Source organism: Rhinatrema bivittatum, chromosome 6 (genome assembly GCF_901001135.1).
Source record: "Rhinatrema bivittatum chromosome 6, aRhiBiv1.1, whole genome shotgun sequence".
Lineage (NCBI taxonomy): Eukaryota > Metazoa > Chordata > Amphibia > Gymnophiona > Rhinatrematidae > Rhinatrema > Rhinatrema bivittatum.
Genome location: NC_042620.1, coordinates 232,625,114 through 232,649,258, shown reverse-complemented (window position 1 = coordinate 232,649,258; position 24,145 = coordinate 232,625,114).

The following is a 24,145-nucleotide window of genomic DNA, read 5'->3' as shown; positions in this document are numbered from 1 at the left end:
GGCTTTTTGATGGACGATACCATCTCAATAGTCGGGTCAATATGTTGAAGTCGGGTGGCACAGTATAAAACTGCGGAATAATGAGCTGCCACAGTAAAGGGGGCGGGGGGAGAAAAAAAAGGGGCGGGGGGGCCTAATGTGTAGCAAGCAGTTTCACCTGCTGCAGTGGGCCATGCCACACCCTATCGCCCCCATAGTGCCACGCTAAAAGTTGGTGCTATTTGCCATGCTACTGCAGGAATTAACATCCAAAACATTATTGCTGGCAGCAGTGCCGTCACCCCATTTCCCATACAGCTCCCTAACTCTACCCCTTCCCCTAATTTTAATTTTACCACCAGGATACCTCATTATCGCATGCATTAGGGCATTATTGCATGTGATAATGCCCTAATGCACATGATAATGGGCTATCGCACCTTGGAAAATGACCCTAAATATTTGCTAATATTTCTAATGCAAGAAACTGCATACTTTCTCTACCCATTTTATAAACGTTTGTGCATATATATTTTAGGTGCATAAAAAACCCAGTGGGGTAGATTTTAAAAGCCCTGCACGCATAAATCCTGCCTGATTTACACGCGCAGGGCACTCGCATGCCGGCGCGCCTATTTTGCATAGGCCGCCGGCGCGTGCAAAGCCCCGGGATGTGCGTAAGTCCCGGGGCTTCGTAAAAGGGGTGGGGAGGTCGTGTCCGGGGGGCATGTCGGAAGTCCGGGGGTATGTCCGGGGGCATGTCCGGGGTCAGGGAGCGGTCCGAGGCGGGTCCGGGGGCGTGGTGATGGTTCGGGGGCGGTCCGGGAGGGCGGTCCCGAGTCCCCGGCACTGCGGCCTGTGCCAGGGGATGGCGAGGTAGCGCACGCTTGAAGCAGGCGTAACTTGCACAACAAAGGTGGGGGGGATTTAGTTAGGGCTGGGGGGTGGGGTAGATAGGATAAGGGAGGGGAAGGTGGGGGGAAAGTTTCCTCCGAGGCCACTCTGATTTCGGAGTGGCCTCGGAGGGAACGGAGGCAGGCTGCGCGGCTCGGTGCGCGCAGGCTGCCGATTTTGCGCAGCCTTGCGCGCCAACCCTGGATTTTATAAGATACGTGCGGCTACGCGCGTATCTTATAAAATCCGGCGTACTTTTGTTTGCGTCAGTTGCGTGAACAAAAGTACGCACGTGCATACTTTTTTAAGATCTACCCCTATGTGTGCTTTAATGTGGGAGGCAGGTATTTTATAAAGTATGCATGTATACCATTTTAAAAATACTTACTTGTTCACCTACTTGAAATCAAGAGTTCACCAGTACTTCTGCTAATTCACCCAGTCTTTCTCCAGTTCACCTAGACCCTCTAGCAATTCACCTTGAGCCCCTTCCAGCTCAACCAGACCTCCCACACAAAAACTGCAGGCTACAGGCAAATCTGTCTAATTTCTCTTGTGCACGTCAATTAGCATGAGTAAAAGTGTATGAGTAGAGAGTGTTTCAAGTTTTCTTGTTACCATGTGTTTTCCAATATCTTTAATAAAAAATATTTCAATTAAAAAAAAAAGTGTATGAGTAAGTTCTATAATATATATTTGTATATCTCATACAACATAGCAACTATTGTGCATAGTTTGGAACCCCACCCTAGAATGCCCTTAACCACCCCTTTTTCCCCAAACAAAATGTGCATGTGAAATGGAAAATACATGCATATTTTTGACATATAGAAAATACAATATACACATTCTACTCACTTTAAAATTCACTCCATAGTGTTCTTATTGTAATATTTTCATGTTATGTTTTTTGAATAATTCCAACTACTAAATCTAAATGTGGTACTAGTTGTCCTATAGTTAACTTGGAATCAACTGGAAGGTTCAAACGTGGTCCAAAATGTTATTTTAGAACATTATTATAACGCAACTCATTTTTAAATGCTAAGGATAGAAGTTACTTCATAAATCAACAGTGCTAAAAAATGAATGTAGAGAAGAATTCATTTCTTTCAGGCTAGAACACATTAAACTAGTTACGCTTTTGGTGCTTTACTCAGCTTAAGTATCTGTGTGTGTTCATATAGGAGTGGTGCATATACAACTATGGCCATTTATTTTCTTCAGTTCTATGACTAAGTGGAGAGCAAGAGGTTTCAACTAATCAGTCTGGGGAAGAAATGTTGAAACCATGAGCCACCCCCTCAAATTTTTGAGGCACAGTTGATGTGGCAAAGATTTCCCTTGCTCATAAAACTTGCTTTGGACTAAACAAAGTGTTAGCATGGTGGACCAGTCTAGTAACCTTCCTGTCATCTGTGATAAGAACATCAACATTGGTCATTGTCAACCTTCATTAAATTCACATCCTACATTCTTCATTCCCTAAGGGTGCTTTTCATTGATTTGTTTTTCTTAGAGAAACAGACCTATATCAATTTAGTATTAAAAGCTTGATTCTATTCCAAAGAGGGTTTTGTTACAAAAAAGAAGAAATGACATTGAATTGTTCGTTGTTCTTTATGGGTATTTTTTTTACATGTTCCTACAGCATATAAATTAGAGAGAGTTTTTCTATCGAATATATATAAATAGTAGATTCTGGGCTGTATAGCATTGTCATAGCATATTACTGGAATGGTTAAAATATTTTTCATGAGTTAAGGAATGTTATAAGCAAGATTCTATTTGAATTGTAACTAGCTTGTAGGTAGATCATTTTTAAAATTCCTGAAAATTAATTTTTATATCCGCCTATTTCATGGGCTTATGTTTCAAGAAAGTCTGTATAGTATGAGGCTCAAATTGAGCCACAGGTTGTCCTGGCAAGTTACCTAGATAAACTCAAAGTTATCCAAACATTTTACGTGGTTAAAAATAGGACTACCTCTTGACATGACTAAAGTTTTCCAGATAAGTTATTCAGATATCTCTGAATATTCAAGTAATCTGGAAAAACTGTTCAGATAACTTTGCACTGCCCAATTTCACTCCTGGAATTCCTCCTCCCCTTCATCTCACACACACATACACACCTGTTTTTACCTGGGCAATGATTTACCTGAATACAATGTATCAGGTTAGAGGGATGGAAGTTTAAAACCTTGGGGTTAACTCAAAAGCTTCCTTTTGACTAAGGACCTACCTCTAAATGTTTCTGCTATGAAAAAGCAGAAGATATGCATTTACAAGTAACATCATGGTTTAACATGGAAATGCTCATAATTGAAATAATAGGAGAGACTTTTAACCCAATACACTGCATTTGGGGAAGATGATTAAAGTCAAAATCCAAAAACACTTTTTAGATAGAACCTTGATGATCCTATCCTATAGTAAGATGTATTTTTCCTCTCTCTTGTTTAATGTCATTTCACTTCTATAATTTTTATGCTTTATGAATTGCAGTAGGATGTTATTCATCTCATTAGCATTCATTTTCAACAATGAAATTCCTCCAATTAAAAAGTTTGTTAAATCTGAATTATTATGTATCTAGTTCTATACATTCAAAATGGCAACAGCTGGCCAAAATACTAGTTATGTAGGGCATAACTTGTACTGTGACCAGCAGACACCATTTTAAATGGAGACAGTGACAGGCCTAGAGCCTGGAGGGCATTCTGGGCCTGACTAGGCTATGAGGTATGCCTGAGGTAAAGGGTGAGTTAATGTAGGTTAGTGGATAAGGGGGACTGGGGCATTCTACTGCTGGGGAAATTTAGTGAAAAGGGGTGGGGTTGGAGAAAGGGGACGGGCATTCACTGTGTAACTAAGCTTATTTTTAAATTAGGGTCACCTCTAGAGGAGGTGGGGATTTATACATTTTGGTTGGGGATGTCGATCGGACTGCTGTGGCCCTTGAAGAAGAGGGTGGTCCTGTGTGAAGGAGGCTACTAAGACATGGCTTTTGGGGTCTTTTGTCCTGTGGTGTTTTTTTCTGCAGTATTTTACCATATGAGGTGGGGGGGGGGGGGGATTCTTCACAGTTTTGTAAGCTCTGAGTACAGCAGCTTAATAAACCCCCATGGAATTTTCCCCCTCTAGGGGAAAATACTGCAGCTTAGCAAACAACACCTCATTTGTGTTTAAATCATATTTTATTGGCAAATATAAATTATACAACATGTATCATGTAAGCACATGTACTTTGAAATTGGAGGATTTTGAAGTTTAGTCTCTGGCAGAGATTTGTTTAATATAAGAACTATTTCAGAATTGTACCACAATCCCACAACAAACCATTTCCAGAACCAAAAAATGGAAAGTGTAAAAAACACTATTCCCAATTTTTTTATGCACAGTGCAGCTTAAGGCTGTTGATCCATCTATATAAAGACAATTTATGCGAACAGGTATAATAGAAAAGTGTACTAAAGTACTACAGTAACACAGTTCAATGACACACAATACAATAATTTACCAATCATGTCACAAAAATTCATGTTTATTTTAATAATACTTTGAACCAAAAATCCCAAAAATTGTAAATGCCTATTCAAGTAAAAACACCAATCATGTTTTGGTATAGTGATGGTTGTTAATTCAAGTGACTTCATAAGACAACTGCAACATCAAACTACTGACTCTGGACTTCTCATCGCTCAAATTAACTATGAGTAAATCCAGGGAGCACAGCCATCAATATCTATACTATAACAGGATAGGATGCAGAAAAAGTCCAGTCACAGGGACCAAAACCCAAACTTCTGATTGGTTCTTTCAAAAGCCGAGTTCTTCTTGGCAAGCAGTGAGATGAATCACAAAACTACAGTCCAATTTATTTCAACCTGAAATGTTGTCTGAGGCCGCTGTATGTTCATGTGAGTTCATTTCTATTATCGCTGTTGAAAAATGTGGCCAAAATTTCCACGTCACATCAGATATCAAACATTGTCCAATGCATTTAAAAGGCCTGGATACAATGGTAGTATCGGTCCAAGAAAACAAACCGGTAACCGATCCAAGATGGCTAGCAGCAAACAAACAACAAGGTGGAATCGGTATAAATATTTATTGAATCGGTATAAATTGGACTTTATTGAATCTTGCAAGAATCGGTATAAATTGGACTTTATTGAATCTTGCAAGATTCAATAAAGTCCAATTTATACCGATTCCACCTTGTTGTTTGTTTACAATGGTAGTGTGTCCGCCAAGGTAACACCAAGACCTAAAATGGGAAGAGGAAATGCTATGATGAAGGTAAATACAGCACAATGATAGGTGTATCTCCCATGCACCTTGGCCTAAGTCCTTACTGCTCTAAAAAAGTCCAAGTTGTTTGTGTGGTCACTGCTCCATCCTCTCATCAAGTTCAGGCTTCCTGGGGGAGTGCATGGGTCAAGTTGTGATCTCAAGTAGGTTCTTTCTTGATAGAGGGGGATAGTTAATCTTTCAAGGCCTTTAGGCAATTTGTGATTCTTTTTCTTCTATTCACTGTGAGGACTCTGATGAGCATAGTAAGGGGTACTTTGGTAACACCCTTACGAGTGCAAATGTAATGAAGCTCATACAGCTAAGCTTTGGTGCAGAGAATTAGCTGACTGAAAGCAAATACAGCTCCATTAAGGAAAACTGAAATACAGGAAATATCAGCAAACACAATTGTAAAGGCATAAAATACACTTATACAAATTTTAAAAGCCCGACGTGTGCATTAATTAGGGGATGCACAAATATGTCAGGCTTGCGCATGCTGAGCGGATTTTAAAAGCAGCACTGCTATCTGCATAAATGCCGCTGAGCGTGCATCTCAAAATTTCTCAGAAAAGGGCACTCTGGGGTTTTGACCTGAAATTAGTGCATAAATATTAAACACATACAGACACACTCTGGGGTCCCCTGCCTCGTAACTATACTTTTGCTATGGATGACGTGTAAGTGATACAGCAAATAAATCTAAGTGGATGAGCAGAATTTTAAGGGTCATTGCTAACAGTGGGGAAGGAAAGCTATTAAATTAGAGGGGTTTGGAAGACCTGTCCCTTAACTGGGCAAACTGGGAATGAACTGGTTTTAGTGGCAATGGTTTCAGCGTGTCCCTTTTAAAATCCTCCTACTTTCAAGGTAGAAGCGGGATTTGTGCATATAGTACATGCCCACTTAAAATTGAGTGCACATATGTGCATGGCCAGGCTATTTTATAAAATGTGTGCATATACACACATATGTTATAAAATAGCCACATCTCTGGGCACAGGCTGAGGGATGTGCACACACATGCGCCCTCATGCCACTTTGAAAGTCATCATCTTAGCTTTTATACCACAAAGTTCATGTTATGACAGAGACTTATATTTTTATTTATTTAACAGTTTTATATACCGAAGTTCTAGCAACAAAGTTACTAATCAATTCGGTTTACATTGTAACAATAAAATTGACAGAATGTAGAATAATGTCTTACAGAGAACAGGGAAGATTTAACTTGGAAAAATAAAATAAAATAACTTAATGAGAACAATAAATAACTTCAACGGAGTAAGGAGAGTACAATTTAAACAACAAAATAATTTAGGAGAATATATGTTCGGAATTGAATGAGTTGGGCCTGAGGTCGAATATTGAAAAGATCAGAATAGTTATTGGGATTAGGAGAATGCTTGATTAAACAACCAAGTCTTGAGTCTCTTTTTAAAGGTGGGAGTCGATTGTTCCAATCTCAGGTCAGGAGGGAGAGAGTTCCAGAGTTTAGGTCCAGCGGTGGAAAGAGCTCTTTTACTAAGAGAAGTTTTGAGCGGATGGGCCTTAAGCGTGCCTCTCTGGGCTATCCTATATGTCCCAGACTATCCCACATGACATGATGCTTTTCCTGCTTGTGGAACAGGAAGAAACTGAAGAAGAGAAAAATAAACCTTCTGCTACTTTTCATATTTTTTTCTTTGTGCTATAACTATACCACTATGCTATAGCACTTAATGGGCAACTTATCCAGCTAAACATAGCTGGATACATTGTCAGGGATATTCAGTGGGATAAACAGGAAGAGCATCATGTCATGTGAGATAGTCTGGGTTATAAAAGTCTCTGTCATAACATGAACTTTGTGGTACAAAGCAAAGTGTATTGCCTGCTTTTGGAATTGCTTTTGCTAATATTTACAGTATTTCAGTTTTCTTTAATGGAACTGTGTTTGCTTTCTTTCAGCTAATTCTCTGCACCAAAGTTTAGCTTCATTACATTTGCACTTGTATGGGTATTACCAAAGTGTCCTTTACTATATTCATCAGAGTCCTCTCAGTGATTATAGGTGCTTTTTCACTCTAAGTCAAATATGAGTGTGTAAACATGATTACAATGTGATAGAAAGAGGCTGTTTATACTGAAAATAAAGAAGGTACGTTTTATGGATGAAATTTTAGTAGTAAAGTTATTTCAAAGTGAGAAGTAAAACCCCCTGTGTAAAAAGCTCCATTGAATCTTTCAAGTTTTTGCATCTGAAACTTTTAAGTCAGCAATTTAAATTAGAGGAATGGTGTTAAAATTTTTGGACTATTACTTTCTGGTATAATAAAAACATATTTAATCTTACATGTCCAATTTTTCTTCAACCATCAAATAGCTTTAAAATTGTCAAAAATTGCTCCCTGAGGAAGCAATAGGAGCTGCACAGCTATGGCAGATTTCAGGGCTGAATTTCTGCCAGCCTAGAGCAGTAGCATAGAGAGAGAGAAAGATACTCCAGCTCTCAGCTAACAGAAATTCAATCCTGAATGCTGCCATACCTAGACAGCTCCCACATTACTTACTCAGGGAGAAATTTGGACTCTATGGGTTAATTTTCAAAAGGATTTATACACGTAACTTCTAGTTTTCTGTGTGTAAATGGATGTTGAAATTGCCAGGGGGTTGTGCACATAAAAGTTTGTTCAGAAGCTTACGTTCTTTAGAAAGAGGTTCTCTGGAGGGGGAGGAAGGGTAGGGGCAGAGATGGGGAAACCATTTATACACATACTTTATATTTCTACACATACTTATACCTCTTGAGTTGTGAGATAAATGTGTGTGTGTGTGTTTGTGTATGCTGCCAGGGTTCTGCGCACACCCGTTCATTTTCATAGTGGACTTTTGAAAATTTAGCCCATAGAGTCCAAATTTCTCCCTGAGTAAGTAATATGGGAACTGCCTAGGTATGGCAGCATTCAGAGTTGAATTTCTGTTCAATTCTCCCAAACACACCAACACATATACAGGGGAATTTTGAAAATATGGACTAAAGTCAGCATGTATTTTCTACACACAGGGGCAGATTTTCAAAGGGGTATGCGTATAAGATACGCACGTACCCCCCGAAAACCTGCCTCAAGTTCCCCCTGCATGCGCTGAGCCTATGTTGAATAGGCTCGGCGGTGCGCGCAAGCCCCGGGATGCGCACAAGTCCCGGGGTTTTCCTGGGGGGGGGGGCGTGTTGGGGGCATGTCATTCGGGGGTGGGGCCATGGGTGTGGTTCTGGCCCGGGGGCATTTCGGGGGCATGGCCGAGGCCCCGAAACAGCTCCCAGGCCAGGGAATTGCGCACTGGCCGGCTGGCGTAACTTTTAAAATAAAGGTATGGGGGGGTTTAGATAGGGCTGGGGGGGGGGTTAGGTAGGGGAAGGGAGGTGAAGGTGCGGGGGGTGGAAGGAAAGTTCCCTCCAAGGTTGCTCCGATTTCGGAGCAGCCTCGGAGGGAACGGAGGCAGGCTGCATGGCTCGGCGCACGCAGGCTGCCAATTTTGGGCAGCCTTGCGCGCGCCAACCCCAGATTTTAAAGGATACGCGCGGCTACGTGCATATCTATTAAAATCCAGTGTAGATTTGTTTGCGCCAGGTGCATGAACAAAAGTACGCGTGGGCGTACTTTTATAAAATCTACCCCACAGACTATAGCCAAATGTGAACTGTAAATTACCCTCTATATGTTTTGGTGTGTTTGGGAGAAAGTTCCTTCTTGTACATAAATGATAAGCTCTCATATATTTAGGTAAATACATATGTTTCTTCGTGGTACAAAGGGATTTAATGAAGCATCTACGTTTATTCCATCATCTGTGCCTCCAAGTTTATTCCATCATCTTTTGTTCCACACGTGCTTCAAGACTGATAACTGAAGGATGTTTGTATTTTTGAACATCCAGATATTTATGTCAAGCATGGCTTAAAATCAGAATACCAAAGTTCCACAGGAAAATTTGAAAAAGAGATAAAAAAAAATTAGGAATATGCAGGGGAAAAATTGTTTTAGTTTTTGGTTTGTTTGTTGATTGTTGATTGCTTGATTCATTTCATTCATGTGAAGAAAATGAATCAAACAATACCCCCCCAAAAAAAAATGGCCAAAAAATGAAAACAAAGCCTCTTTCCCGCCCTCCTGGAAAATGCCAGGGGTTAGGATCCCTCCTGACCCCCACATACCCGCTCCAGTGTGATCTGGTAAGTCGATGCGTCACCTCGGCCTGATCCAGCCCCAACGCCTGGGCCTCAGCCTTGGATGGAGCCAGGAACCAGGCCCAACACCATGACCCAAACCAGAAGCTGAGTCATAGGCCCTGATCCAGCCCCGAGCTGGGGCCTTAGCCAGGAGGCCAGATTCCAATGCCTGGAACTCAGCACAGGGTCAGGCCCAGGCCTCAGAGCCCAAACCTGGGAGTTCTTCTTCTTGGATCCTTTCTTTAGCATTTGAAAGCCAAATGATGCCATCTGCTGCAGTCATGCCCCAGTTAATTAACTCCGGTGCATTCATCCCAGTAGTCTGTGCCATTTTTATGTAGAGCAATAGGGTTGTTAGAAATCCAGGGCTGGACTAAATTCTCCCTTATTAAAATGGGTAATTTGGCAGTTCTATGGTTGGTGGCCAGCTCATCTCCCTTCCATGCCTGACAGTTTGTCTGAACTTCAGAAGGGGGAGGAACCAATGAAAGGAGCAGTTCAGTATTGGCTCTGCTATCCTTCTGGTTGAGTAGAAACTTGGAAAAGCAAGACTCAGGGATGGGTGGAGGGTCAGTAGGGGAGTATGGAGGACAGAAAGGTATGAATGTGTAGAGAAAGTAGAAGAAAGCCACAGTTGTATTTGGGGGAAGAGGAGAGAGGCAAAGGTGTCTCATACACAAATATTATGGGGCCCGTCACCAGCTGATTTGCCCCAAGCCATGCATCCTGCAGCCTCCTAGGTTAAAACCCAAGTGAGGGAGAGAAAGAGCCCCATGAATGGGAGCAGGATGAACAAGCTAGAATCTTCAAGGGATAGCAAGGACTTGGATTTTAAGTGGAGATTGGTGATGGGAAAGAGCAGAAACTCAGTGAGTAGGTGGGAAAACAGAAGACCATGATTGGTTAGGGATTGAGTAAGAGAGTGTGTGGGGACTGGAAGCATGAGTAGAAGGGTGGGTAGGGATTGGAAATTGATTGAGAATAGGGACTGAGATTGAGTAGGGATTCAGAAATTGAGTGGAGAATATGCAAAGGGGTATTAGTTGGGACAGGGGTGTGTACCATGTTGAAAAAGAATAGGGATGGATGATTACAGTCTTAAAGGGAGAGATTGAGAGGCAGTGTAAAGAGAGAACTGGAAAAAGATACGAGATAGAAGAAATGAGGGTTCTAGGAAGGAAGTAAAAGAGGGGGCAGGGGTAAGATACAGAAGAAAGGGGCTAAAGGGGATGAGTGTTGGTGAAATAATTGGGGCTGGTGAGGGGATAAAAGGCAGAGAAAAGTAGATGAGAGATGGGGAATAGGGTGAGTAGAAAGAGTGGAAGTTGTGGAATAGGAAGCATCTGAAAGAGGGTGATAGGAACCTGGGAAAGGAGTGAGTGACAAAGGGGAAATGTGAGGGCTGAGGAAGGGTAATAGTGAGAGTGGTAAGCTGGCAGGAAGATGAGAGTTGAAAAGAGGGATAGAGGACAGGAGGGTAAGCAGGAAGGAGGGGTAAAATCTATCAATGAGAGAATAGAGAGGCAGAGATAAGAGAAATGGAGAAGAGAGATGAAAGGTAAAATGTAATGTTAGACAAATGAAGGAAAGGAAGAAGACAGTAAGAAGAGAAAATTGGAAAATGGAATGAAAATCCTTGAAAAGTATTAGAAAAGCAACAAGAAAAAATGGAAATGAGAGAATGGAACCAAAGTCTTTAGAAATCTATAATGTCCAGGCAACAAAAGAAGATACAAATATAATTTTCAGTTTACTGATTGGAATATGTCAGCTTTGGAAAATGCATATTTTGTATCTTTTCATTTTGTTCAGTATGAGAGGAAATCCATTTAAGTTTCTTTTTCTCCTATGCTGCACTACATACATAATCTGGCTTCTCGGAGTTTCCATTTCAGTTTTTGTCTGTATGTTTCTCTTTTTATTTGTGATCCTTTATGTTTGGTGAGGGTCGTTCTGTGTTCTGCATGAATTGCAGAAGTAATGGATTTTACTAGTGAGTAGTGACTGTGTAGAGATCGGTAGCAGTTGAGCTCATTCTGTTTTCCCAACAGGAAGTGTATTAGTGTTCTAGGGTTTGTAGTAATTTTAGCAGTTTTGCCTTTTCATAGTTAGGGTTGTTGCTTTTCAACTTTTAGTTTGGCATGGCACGTTTGCTTCATAGACGCTGATTGTTTGTTTTTCAGGGATTTGTATTTATTCACAAAGTGTCTTGCAATGCAGGGAGTTTGTGTTACTGTTATTGTTATATTTTGGTGATGTATCATAAGGTGAAATTTCCTAGCTCTGCTGTGCACCTACTGTTAAGGGAATTTCTATGGATGCAGAGTTTGTGTTACATAATTGGAGATACAAGGTTTATATTAAAGTTTTGTCTCATCCTGTAAACACTCCAGACTGCACTCTTATATAGAAGAATTGGTTAAAAGATGCTATGAAATATTTTTATCAGTAGTTTTACTGGCTGGTTAAGAATGACCTATGATTTCTTTATTTCATAGAAGGCCCTAGAGACTATACTTGTATTGTCTTTTATGACCAATTTAAAGGCAAGGGGCCATGGTATGGGAATGAGCATGATATATTGAAATGCCACTTTGGCTTGCCCCTATGTATCCCCCCCCCCTTCCAAACACACATATTTCTGTCTAGATATGAAACTAGGTAGAAGGCAGAGACTGGAGATGGGAAGGGGGTTAGAAGAAGGATCAGGTGTAAGGGGACATGGAGGCAGAGGATAGATGCTGATGAGAGTATGCTGGAGAAAGAAACAAGGGAGAGAATGTTGGGGAAGGGGTGATAGAGTTAGGGGAGAGGATGCTTGGAAAGAGGCAGTGACCAGATGCAAGGGAAGGAAGGAATGGACAGATGCAAGGAAAGGAGACAGGAGAGTAGATGCTTGTGGGAGGAGACCAAAGGACAGATGTAGGGAAAGAGAAAATACACAGGAAAGAGGATACCAAGGAAAAGAGAAAAGGATGGCTATTAGTGGCAAGGGATAAGAATGGAAAAGAAGACATAATATGGATGAGGAATGATGGCAAGGTGGCAGAACAGGAAGGAAATAATGGGAAACAAAAAAAGGTATGGAAGGATAAGAGAGAAAAAGAAGGGTAGTAAGGAAGCTGAAAAATGTAAGAAAAACTAGGGATGGGTAAGAAGAGATGGTAAGCAAAAGAAAAGAGATGAAAGCTGTCTCAGTTGGGTTGTTGTTGGACTTTTTCAATATAAGCTAATAAAGCTATAAGTTATTCTCTCTAAATCAGAAGCACTTTGGTTTAGCATTAGATTTAGTATTCCATCACTTGCTCTGGCTATGAATGGTATATTGATCCCCTTCAAGGATTTGGTTACCACTCTAGGATTTAACTAGATTCTTATCTCTCAGTTTCCTCATACATTTCTGTTATAGTTCAAAATGCTTTATTCCATCATAGGTATATTTGTTGTCTCTGTCCATTGCTGGATTCTTCCAATCTAAAATAATTAGGCCATGCACTTGTTACGCCCAAGTTAGATTACTGCAACTCCCTTTTACTAGGTATTCCAAACTATCAAATCAAACATTTACAGCTTCTACAAAATACTGCAGTAAGGATTGTTTAAGGGATTAGCAAATTTGACCACATTTTTCCTATTTTACAACATTTGTATTGGTTTCCTGTTAATATACCAGATAAGATTTATCAGATACATTTTAAAAGGAGCGCACGTGTGCCCAAAAATGTGCAAGCAGAGATATGCTTAATTTTATATTGTGCATGCAAGTACACACATATCATTTAAAATATCCCTTCTGCCCATATGTTTGCAGACTTTACATGCATATTTTAGTAACATAGTCATGCACAATTGACCATAAGAGAGAGAGTGAGAGAGAAACAATATGGCAATCTATATATCTCCCACTTAAAAGAGGGATACTGTCAACTCAGGGTGGGTTTTGACGGAGTGCGGTGTTACAAGGGTCTACAGACTCTTGAGCCCTAGGCAGACCAATGTAACTGCCCCTCAACCCCCCCCCCCCCCCCCCCGAGTTGAAAGTGCCCCTCTTACAATGGGAGATAGTGTCATATTCTCTTTTTTTTTCTCTCTCTCTCTCTCTTCCTCTTCCTCTTTAGGATCCCTCTGGTTCCTCATCCTGTAAGCTCCACACTTGAGTCCAAAACTTGCTCAGGACCAGCAGTGAAGTTATGCAGGTAATATGCCAATGCATACTATGATTAGCTTTTGCAAAATTCAGGTTATGTGCATAAAAGGGATGTGAATCATTTTATGATGATTTAAAAAAATCGTCCGATATTTTTTTAATCGTCAAAAATCGTTAGAGTGTGCGATACAATAGAAATTTTCCCAATTTATCGTGAAAAATCGTTACTAACGGGAGTTATTTGGGGGGAGGGCGGGAAAACCGGCACACCAAAACAACCCCTAAACCCACCCCGACCGAATAAAACTAATCCCTTACCTTCCCCCACCCTCCTGAACCCCCCCAAAACTTTTTACAAGTACCTGGTGGTCCAGTGGGGGTGCAGGGACCGATCTCCCTCTCTCGGGCCATTGGCGCCATTTTGGCTGTCACTCAAAAATGGCGCCGATGGCCCGATAAAAAAAACCCCACCCAACCCTTTAAAAATGACCCCTTAGTTTCCCCCACCCTCCCGATCCCCCCAAAACATTTTAAAATTACCTGGTGGTCCAGTGGTGGTCTCATAAAGATGGCGCCAGCCATCCAGTGCTCCTACCATGTGACAGGGGCCAGCCAATGGCACGGATACCCTGTCACATGGTAAGGGCAAAGGGCCATCGGCGCCATCTTTATGAGTGGCATCCGATGGCCCGAGAGTGGGAGATCGCTCCCCGCGCCCCCCCCCTGGACCACCAGGTAATTTTAAAAGGTTTTTGGGGGGGGTCCGGAGGGTAGGGGAGGCAAAGGGGGTCGGTTTAAAGGGTCGGGTGGGTTTTTTTTATCGGGCCATTGGCACCATTTTTGAGTGGCAGCCAAAATGGCGCCGATGGCCCGAGAGTGGGAGATCGGTCCCCGCGCCCCCACTGGACCACCAGGTACTCGTAAAATGTTTTGGGGGCTCAGGAGGGTGGGGGAAGGTAAGGGATTCGTTTTATAGGGTCGGGGTGGGTTTAGGGGTTGTTTTGGACAATTTTTAAGGTTGAGAAGGTTATGCTCAACAACAGCGGAATTTAAGGTTCGTTCTAAGGAGATGAGAGAGAAGTTCTTGAATAGAGGTTACCCAGAGAAAGTAATTAGGAAAGCGTGGAAAAGAGCCAGATGGAACAACAGAGAGCTCCTGTTAACCCCCCAAGTGAAATCAAAAAAGAGTAAATTAACTTGCGTATTGCCTTATTCTGCTGGTATAAGGAAGGTGGTAGATAGCATCAAAAAGCACTGGTACATCCTACAGGTTCACCAGGTATTTGCTGAACGGCCATGGGTGGCGTTCACAAGAGGTAATAACATTAAGGACTGAGTAGTTCATTCTATGTTTAAAACATTTCAAACACAAGAGAGTATAACATTGGGTCATTTCCCATGTGGTGCATGTACCGTGTGTGAGAATGCTTGTTCTAATATAAGCATTCCAATAGAGAAACTACATTTTTATAAACCTCGGGCAAGGTCAACCTGTATTACTCAAGGAGTGGTTTACGCTATATGGTGTTCCTGCGCATTGGTGTATATAGGGAAAACAGTAAGAAGCCTCAAAACACGTTTGATTGAGCACAGGAGTGCTTTAAAATGTATGAGGTTAGAAGCACCAATGGTGCAACATTGCATCGAACAAAATCATTCTTTTAGTAGTATGAGATGTACAGTGCTAGAAGTGTTGAAGCAGGACATACGGGGAGGTGATTTCAATTTAAAATTACTACAACAAGAACAAAGGTGGATTTTTAAGTTGCGGACCACGGAGCCATCGGGCTTAAATAAGGAGGTGGACTGGTCAGTCTTTATGTAGGCAGTGAGTGCCGATACAAATTGGTAGCAGGCTCTCTTGATTATTTGAGAATTAAGGGCAGGAGGGAACTATAAACATTGAAATGTTTTAGAATTAAGGGCAGGAGGTAACTTTAAACATAGGAATGTTTTAGAAAAGCTCTTTAGAATTTAGTGCACTCTGAACACAAGAGATTGGCTGGAACTTGAACGTTTTTCTCTGATTGGTGAGATACTGAAGACAGGGGGAGGTTTAAAAACCAGGAAGTAATGGTCAGTATATACTGAGCATTTGTGCTGAAAGTTTTGTGCAGTGGGGAAGGAACCGGTAATGGTCAGTAAAACGAGTAAGTACCGTTGTGTTGAGCATCTTATGTCTAATAATGTTTGAAAGGATTTTTATTGAAATGGAAACAGTAAAGTTGTTGAAGATAGGGGGAGGTTTAAAAATAAGGAAGTGGTGGTGAATGTATATTGAGCGCATGTGCGCTGTAAGTTTTGCGCTAAAAAAACTGGCAATGGATAGTAAAGAGATGTGTGTTCTAGGTTTAATAGTACAATGTTTGCAAAAAATATCAGTAAATGTGAACGGTGTACTAATGAAAACGGTATTTCATATTCTCTTATGAGGAGGAATCCCCTGAAGCAGGCGAGCTGTGCCTGGGGGTCCAGCGGGGGTCCGGGAGCGATCTCCTGCTGCAAATCATTTTTCCATACGGAAAATGGCGCCAGCCACGGCCATATGGGACTTTTGGCCAGCTTGGGGGGGCCTCCTGACCCCCACAAGACTTGCCAAAAGTCCAGAGGGGGTCCGGAACGACCTCCTGCAGTCGAACCATGTTGGTCTATGGCCGGCGCCATTTTGCGCCGCCATTTTGCAAAATGGCGGCACAAAATGGCGCCGGCTGAAGACAACACGATTCGATATCAGGAGGCCGTTCCAGACCCCTGCTGGACCCCCAGGTAATTTAAGGAATTTTGGGGGGGTTCGGGAGGGTGGGGGATTTAATTTAAAGGGTCGGGGGTGGGTTTTAGGGTGTTTTAGAGTGCCGGTTTTCCCGCCCTCCCCCTTCCCCTCCCCCTTCCCCCGATTTACGATTTTTTAACGTTAAAAAATCGTAAATCGGGGGAATTGTTATTGTATCGTGGCCCTAATGATTTTTGATGATTTAAAATATATCGGACGATATTTTAAATCTTCAAAAAACTATTCACATCCCTAGCCTTCCTGCTGGGAGGTATGTAAGATGGAACTTGGAGTGGGGAGAGTCCTGTTAATCAGGGGAGTCTGTTCTCACTAGGGGCAGAGTGGAGTGAACTCGAGGAGATGGGCTGTCATTAGGGCCAAGATAAGATGAGAATGAAGGCTCAGTTGTGGATGTCAGTTGGAATTTGGTTTTCGCTGTTCTTCAGGTGGTCAGGGACAGAGCTGTCATTCAGTGATGGTGTTACTTATGATGTCAATTGGGTGGGTCAGTTGGGTGCTATTATAGGCTTGTTAGCATGGAGGAAAATCAAAAGGTATTCTACTCCATGTCAATCTCATCGTACTTTTCCCATCTGCTAACAATTGCACAAAATAAGTGAATTTGCCACTAAATATGCTTATCCTCTAATGAAATGAAAGTGAGAAAGAAACACTGGATTTGATTAAATATTGTCATCTTCCATTAACAAGGACTCCTGAAACCTTACAGAAAACTACAAAATATCTATATGTCCAAGACTGTGGATGAGCAAAATGGATGGGCTTCATTAAAGTGATCCAAGTAATAACCAGTGTGATATCTATACTTCAGTTTATGATGTCTATTTACAGCACTGAGGCTGCATGTTTCTTGTATATAGTGGCTGAACATTTTGTTTAAATAGTTTCAAAACAACAAAAAGGTGATACACATGGAAATATTGGGCCCAATTTTGAAAGTGCATTCAGCACTGGATAGCCAGATAAGTCATTTATCTGGCTATCTTTTAGTAAGCCAATTTGTGAGCGGATATGGGCAGATATGGGTGGCACTGTGTATTCGGTTAACTTAACTGGATAAGTAGCAATATTCATTCTTATCCGGTTAAGTTGATCGGATAAGTTAGATCAGCCATAAAGCTGATCTAACTAAGCTGGATTTAACTTATCTGGCTAAGCAGCTCCTTCACCACGAATATTCAATAGCATAGCCATGCTGCTAAATATCTTTGTAACTTAGCCAGATAAGTGGTATCCGGCTAAGTAACTTAGCCAGCCAGGATTTGAATATCTACCTCAATTACAGAATCTTGCTAGGCAAAATCAAAGACATAGGATTAAGCTTGTACTTTAAAATAAAGCATAAACCATAAACAAATGAGTTAAGGATATCCTCAAAGGAATGATTGATCAGAATCAATCAAAGTGCTCTGTTAAACTGCTATATAATCAAATTCATGGGCATCAATTAAAATGCATTAATACTCATTTAATCTGTGATTCACCATCCTTCCTGAAAATGAATTCTGGCAGTAAAATAAGATGCAGTAATTTAATGATGTTTCAAATGAAAAGCTAAAGAATTTAACATTGTAACTACAAAGTTTTAAAACTAAATAAATGACTATGTAAAACACATACAAAGTTGCAATCTTTTGCTTGTTAAGCATGTTTTCCTAGAGCTAGAGCACCTATTTTGATTGGTGTACCCATCTATCTGTTTGTTTGTCCATTCTTATTAGTGGCAGCCAAAATGGTGCCGATGGCCCGAGAGCGGGAAATCGCGCCGGGACACCCCCCCCCCCCCCCCCACTGGACCACCAGGTAATTTAACATTTTGGGGGGGTTCGGGAGGTAAGGGATTGGTTTTAAAGGGTCGGGGTGGGTTTAGGGGTTGTTTTGGTGTGCCGGTTTTCCCACCCTCCCCCCAAATAATTCCCATGCTCGATTTAACAATTTTTGACGATAAATCGGGGGAATTTGTTTTGTATCTCGCACTCTAATGATTTTTGACGATTTAAAAATTATCTGACGATTTTTTTAAATCGTCAAAAAACGATTCACATCCCTATAGGGAACTATTTCAGGAGCACATTTAGTTTAGTGGACTTTGTATTGACTAACAGGGGTATACAGCTTGATTCTAAGACTGTCACTGCCCCTTTTGTTTCATTGCTAGGTTCAGTGGTGGTAACAGAGGATAAAGGTGTCCAATCCATTAGTGTGGTGTTTTTAGGGACTAGGTTTTGCAATACTATGGTGCAGCAGGAATTGCTTATCAAAAGGCTTTGGATTAGTGGGTCAACTTGATGTTAAATATGTATGGACTATTGATGGTGGTTCTTCTAATCAGTCAGGCACAAGAATATCTGTTGTTGTACCAGTTTCTGCTGATGGTGTGAAAGTGCTAGCAACTAACATTGAAAATCCATTGGTCTCATTGAGTCAGGCAGCAGAAGTTGGAATTTTACACGTGATGTTACAAGTGTGGGGAAAAGGCATAGAGTGTGATCAGATTAAAGTTAATACTGATTCTTGGTATGTTTTAAAAGCAATGACTAATGGACTCAGTTATTGGGTAGACAAAGGATTAATTCCAGCTCCTAATAGCCCTTTTCCAGGATCATATACCAGCCCTGTGAAACATGCATGTTTATGGCATCATATAGAAGGAGTTTTATGGATATAGATTTGGCAACTGATGTATAATTTTACACCTGCTAATTATCTTATGTAAGTGATATCAAGTATGTTTATACTGTATTATTGGCTGGATAGGAGGTATGGGTGAACTGGGGGGCAATTCAGGCTCAAGAAACCAGGAGGGTCTCAATGACCGAAGAAGAACTGGGTGAAATGTTGGACTAATTGGTAAAACTTCCAATTTTCTTGACATGTGCCTGTTGGAAAATATTCTGACTTACGCACATAAATAGGGACTTACTCCTGCTTAATTTCCACATGTAGATTATCTGCACATATCACTTTATATTAGACATGAAAAATACAGGCTTTTTTTTTTTTTTTTGCATCATGTACACATTCAGTTCAGTGGCACGTGGATGGATAAGGTCCTACTTTTCCGGCTAAATGGTGGCCTCTAAAGTGCCTCCACTTAACCAGACAAGTCTGAAAATGTGCCACTTATCTGGTTAGTGCGAGAGCCAGATAAGACTCAAAAAGTGCAACTTCCTCAGATAAGTAGCACTTTTTGAAAGTAATCCATCTATCTTACTTAGTTGGATTTATAATGCTTGTTCTTGAGACTTATCCTGCTATCTAATGGGCGCGCATTCATCCAGGCGGAGAGAGCCGGCGGCGAAAGCGGCCTCCGGCAGCCCCCGCCGGCAGTGAATGAATGCACGCCTGTGTACGCCCGTGCGATTTCGGCTCTCAAGGCACTCACATGCCGTGACATCAAGCGTCGTGACGTCACGCCTTGAGCGCCAAAATCTCACGGGCGTACACAGGCGTGCATTCATTCACTGCCGGCGGGGGCTGCTGGAGGCCGCTTTTGCCGCCGGCTCCCTCCGCCTGGATGAATGCGCGCCCACCCGCCCGCCGGCTCCCGCCACGGCCTGGATGAACGGGCGCCCCACCCGCCCGCCGGCTCCTGCCGCCGCCTGGATGAACGGGCACCCACCCGCCCACTGGCTCCCGCCGCCGCCTGGATGAACGGGTGCCCACCCGCCCGCCGCCGCCTGGATCGAAAGCGCGCCCACCCACCCGCCGGCTCTTGCCGCCGCCTGGATCAAACGCGCGCCCGCCAGTTCCCGCCAGTAAGTTTACATTTTTTTTTTTACACTTTATTCCCTTTTGTTTTAATTTTCGCCCTGCGCCTTGCTTCAGGAGGGGGGGGGAACCATCCACTTCCTGGTACCTGTCATTTCAAATGTCACTTGAAATGACATTTGAAATGACAGGTACCAGCGCACCCAGGATACTGTATAGGCGCTGTATTAAGCGCCTATACAGTAAAATTGGTTGCGCGGGCCTAACGCTTCCCTAACGCTTCGCAGACACGGCATGCATTTGCAAGCAATTTACATAGAGTATCGAGCGGTATGTAAAGAGAACTGTGTGTGCGGGGAACGAGGGTGCGCCCGGCACTACCGCACTCTTTCTAATGCGGCCTTACAGTATCGACCTGCTTGTAAGGTACTTTGTCTGATCTTCACTGCAGGCTAGCCCAGTTCCTCAGGACCACCAATAAGCTACTTTCCCTAACAATACCTTGTAAAGCTACAGACACCTCTGCTTCCAGGGAACCTCTTTCTGACTCTCTGTCTTCATCCCTCTGTCCTTGTGTGTGTAGGCAAAGCCTAAAAGACACACTGATAATTCTGCAAACTAAATCAGTCTCAGCTGTGTCGCATATTCTTCACCACCTGTTTGCCTGGCTGCTGGCTGGCTCCTATTGAATCCATGGGTGGGCCTGCAAATAGGCTGCAGATATCGGCCTATTGAATCCCCTACCCAGAATCTCAGGACCACATTTCCCAACAACTTGTGTTTACTGGTCCACCAGGTTTTATCATCCCCTAGTCAACTTTTGTTCAGTTTTCTTTCTCTTTCTGAATCATTGTTCCCCATGAATCTACTATCAGAGTGTAGCCCCCTACTTTAGTGTTTGGGCCGAATTGGTACAGGGGACACACTCAGTCCGGGGCTAAGACCCAGTCCTTGGGCACCAGTCCTTTCAGCCCCATGGTGTTGATTCTCTTGTTGGGGGCCAAGGCATGCTGGGGCACGGGGGAACTCACTTTCAGTCTCTTCACTCTCCCACAGTTAATACTAAATTTCTGCTGGCTCACAAGGATGGTATCTTCCTTCAAGGTAAAAAAAACAGGCAGGAACCATGGAGGTAGTATTTAAATAAAACTTACTGTAACAAAAATAACTGCCCAGTCCTTTCAAAAGATAAAGTTCTGGGGATTTCACAAAAACACAAAAGTTTACAGTATCTATTCTCACTTGTTTTCTGAGCAAGTAATCGCTATGGAGAAAGGACCTTTCAAAGACCCACACTCATGGATGGCTGCAAGTGGGCTCTTGGCAAAAATGCCACTCTTGATCTCTCTGATAGTCCTCCAACTGTGGACCTTGAAAGGCAATGTCCCCAAAACTTTCAATAATGCAACCAGCTTCAATCAAAAGCTTCTCTGGGCAGATGCACTTCATCTGGGCACAGGACTAGCAATGCACCCAGGCTCTCTTTCCCTCAGGCAGGGGGTTCCCTCCTGAAAATGGGATCAAATGAAAATAAAACAGCATCAAGAAAAATCTCTCTTCCAAAAAGTTAACCTCTCCATAAAAACTTCCTTTCCCTTTTCTTCTCCAGGCCAGGGAGGACCTAGCAAGAGACCACAGCCAAAACACTCCTTCCAACTTCTACTCAACTTCAACATCTTCTGCCTTTTGCATGAGCTCAGCCCTAATTTAGAGGGCCAAGCTGAACAATCCCAGCATCGGGAGAAGGAAACTTTTAGGGATTGTCTAAAACATTGAAAGTCCTTAGTGCTGGTAAGTGAAAAACACATTGGTAGGGGATCGGAGTATCCCTTACAAGAACTTCCTGCATGTACTGGAGGCTTTAGTTGTCCTGTTACTCCAGGCAGCTTCACCGTGTATGAAGCCCCAGCTTCATCAGAGGGATTAAAAAATAATAGGGTAGATCTGCTGCTCATAGCCATATACACACCTATATGGGCTCACATGCAGTTCTTTAAAAATTATCCTTTGAGATGGCAATTTTTTAAAAGTTGAGCAGGCGCATATGTATGTGCGTATGCCAGCTTGCGCCTACAGATGAAGCCACTTTATAAAATACATGCATATGTGTGTATGATATAAAATAGGCTGTATGCATGTACATGTGCATGCAATTTTATATGAATGTGTGCATATGCTGGCTCTATCACGTAAATGGAGGGAATTTTAAAAACAATTCATGTTGACTCAATAGCCCTTTGTCCCAGTTCATTCCCAGTTTTTCCAGTTAACAGATCGGACATCTTAACCCTTCTGTTATTTTCCCTCCCTTTTATGCTTTTACCCTTGACCCTTAAAACCCGGCTAACTCATCTAATTTTTTTTAATTTAAATTCACACCATCCACAGCAGAAATAAATTTACATGGTAGGGGATCCCTGCACGCTCTTGTGCACGAAAATACTTACACGCACATTTCAATGTAACTTCGAGGAATGTCCATGCTCCACCCAGACCATGCTCATGCCCTGCCCCTTTTTTTTAACTTTTTGAGTTGTGCACATACAGGGAGATATGCGCATACTCGTGCATTTTTTCAAATCTGCACGCTACACGCCGGCCTGAGACACACATGTCTCTCAGCTTTGGCGCACATAGGGCTTTTAAAAATTGACCTTTCATAGTGCAAGCTTCAGTGCATAGTGTGTTGGGTTTCATATTTGTAAAATTTTTGTTACTCATCCTCAAACATGGAAAACAAATAACTGAGACAGAAGTAACAAAGCTAAGAAATAAATTATCACCAAAGACATATTTTAATATGAAACATGCCTTTTGTTGTTCTAAAAAAAAATCCTGAAGAAAATTTAGCAAGTAGATATTTGTAAAAGCAAATGTAGACAGAGTTAAATCTTATTTAATAATGAAGTTGTAATATGTAGTATAAATCCACTGAAACAGCAGCACTTTTTCACTATAATACATCACTGATAAATTTATACTGCAAAGGCATGTGAAAGAATGACAAGTAAGAAGCTGTCATCTCAATAAGCCAATAGTTAAGTGAGATGTAATGTATATCATTAATAACATTGCTATTAAACAAAATGGTTCTCTTCCTGCCAGCTGGATTGCATAATAAAGTAATTCATAAAAACATGAAATGCTGCTATTGTCTTCTGCTACCCACTTGACTACAATCTGCGTTGATGGCAAGTATCTATTAATGTTCATAATTTATATAACACCATCAACATGCACAGTGCTGCACAAGATGATTATATGATTGCAATATTTGGAAGGTTTACAATCGGCGTTTGAGTAGAGAGGTTAAGTGACTTGCTAAAAGTTAAACAACTGATCCTGTTTTATCAAAGGTTGCTTTTCTATTTTGTACCTATGGGAAAAGCCTTCAATAATTCAAGCCCAGTGTTAAATGCTGTGATCTAATGATCTTCAAGGTCAAAACTCTTTCATTTGAACAGCAGAACAGATTGCTGTTGAAGGTGTTGTAATACAGCACCGCTCTCAAAAAGCCCACTGTGTAAACTATGTTTAGTTCACTTAAGAAACATAAGATGGCCATGCTGGGTCAAACCAGGAGTCCTTTGAAACCAGCATCTTGTCTCTGAGAGTTGTCAATTTGGGTTACAAGTACTGAGCAGGATCCCAAACGTAGATCTTTTCCTTGTTGCTCAATCCAAGGGATAAGCAGCGGCTTTCCCAAGTCTACCTGACTAATAATGTTTATGGGCTTATTTTTCTGGAAGTTGTCTAACCCCATTTTTCAATCCAGCAAAACTAGACATCTTGACCACATACTCCGCCAACAAATTCTACAGCTTAATTTTGCATAACACAAGGAGTCAAGACATGCGCTTGGCTCAATCCCCGTTTCCCCCCCCAAATAAACACATGACACAGTTTATCTCATTTGCCATTATAACAGGCCGCAGTTTATTTTCCTAACCCCCCCCCCACCCCGAACAGTCAACTAACATCGAAACTTAACAATGATAACAAACAACCCCGCCCCCTTTAACTTCCCCCACCTCCTTCCGAATACTTTGCCACCTCGCCCCAGTGGAAAAGCCCCCCCCCATCCTCCCCTCCCCCCAATTTGCCCCACCTCGCT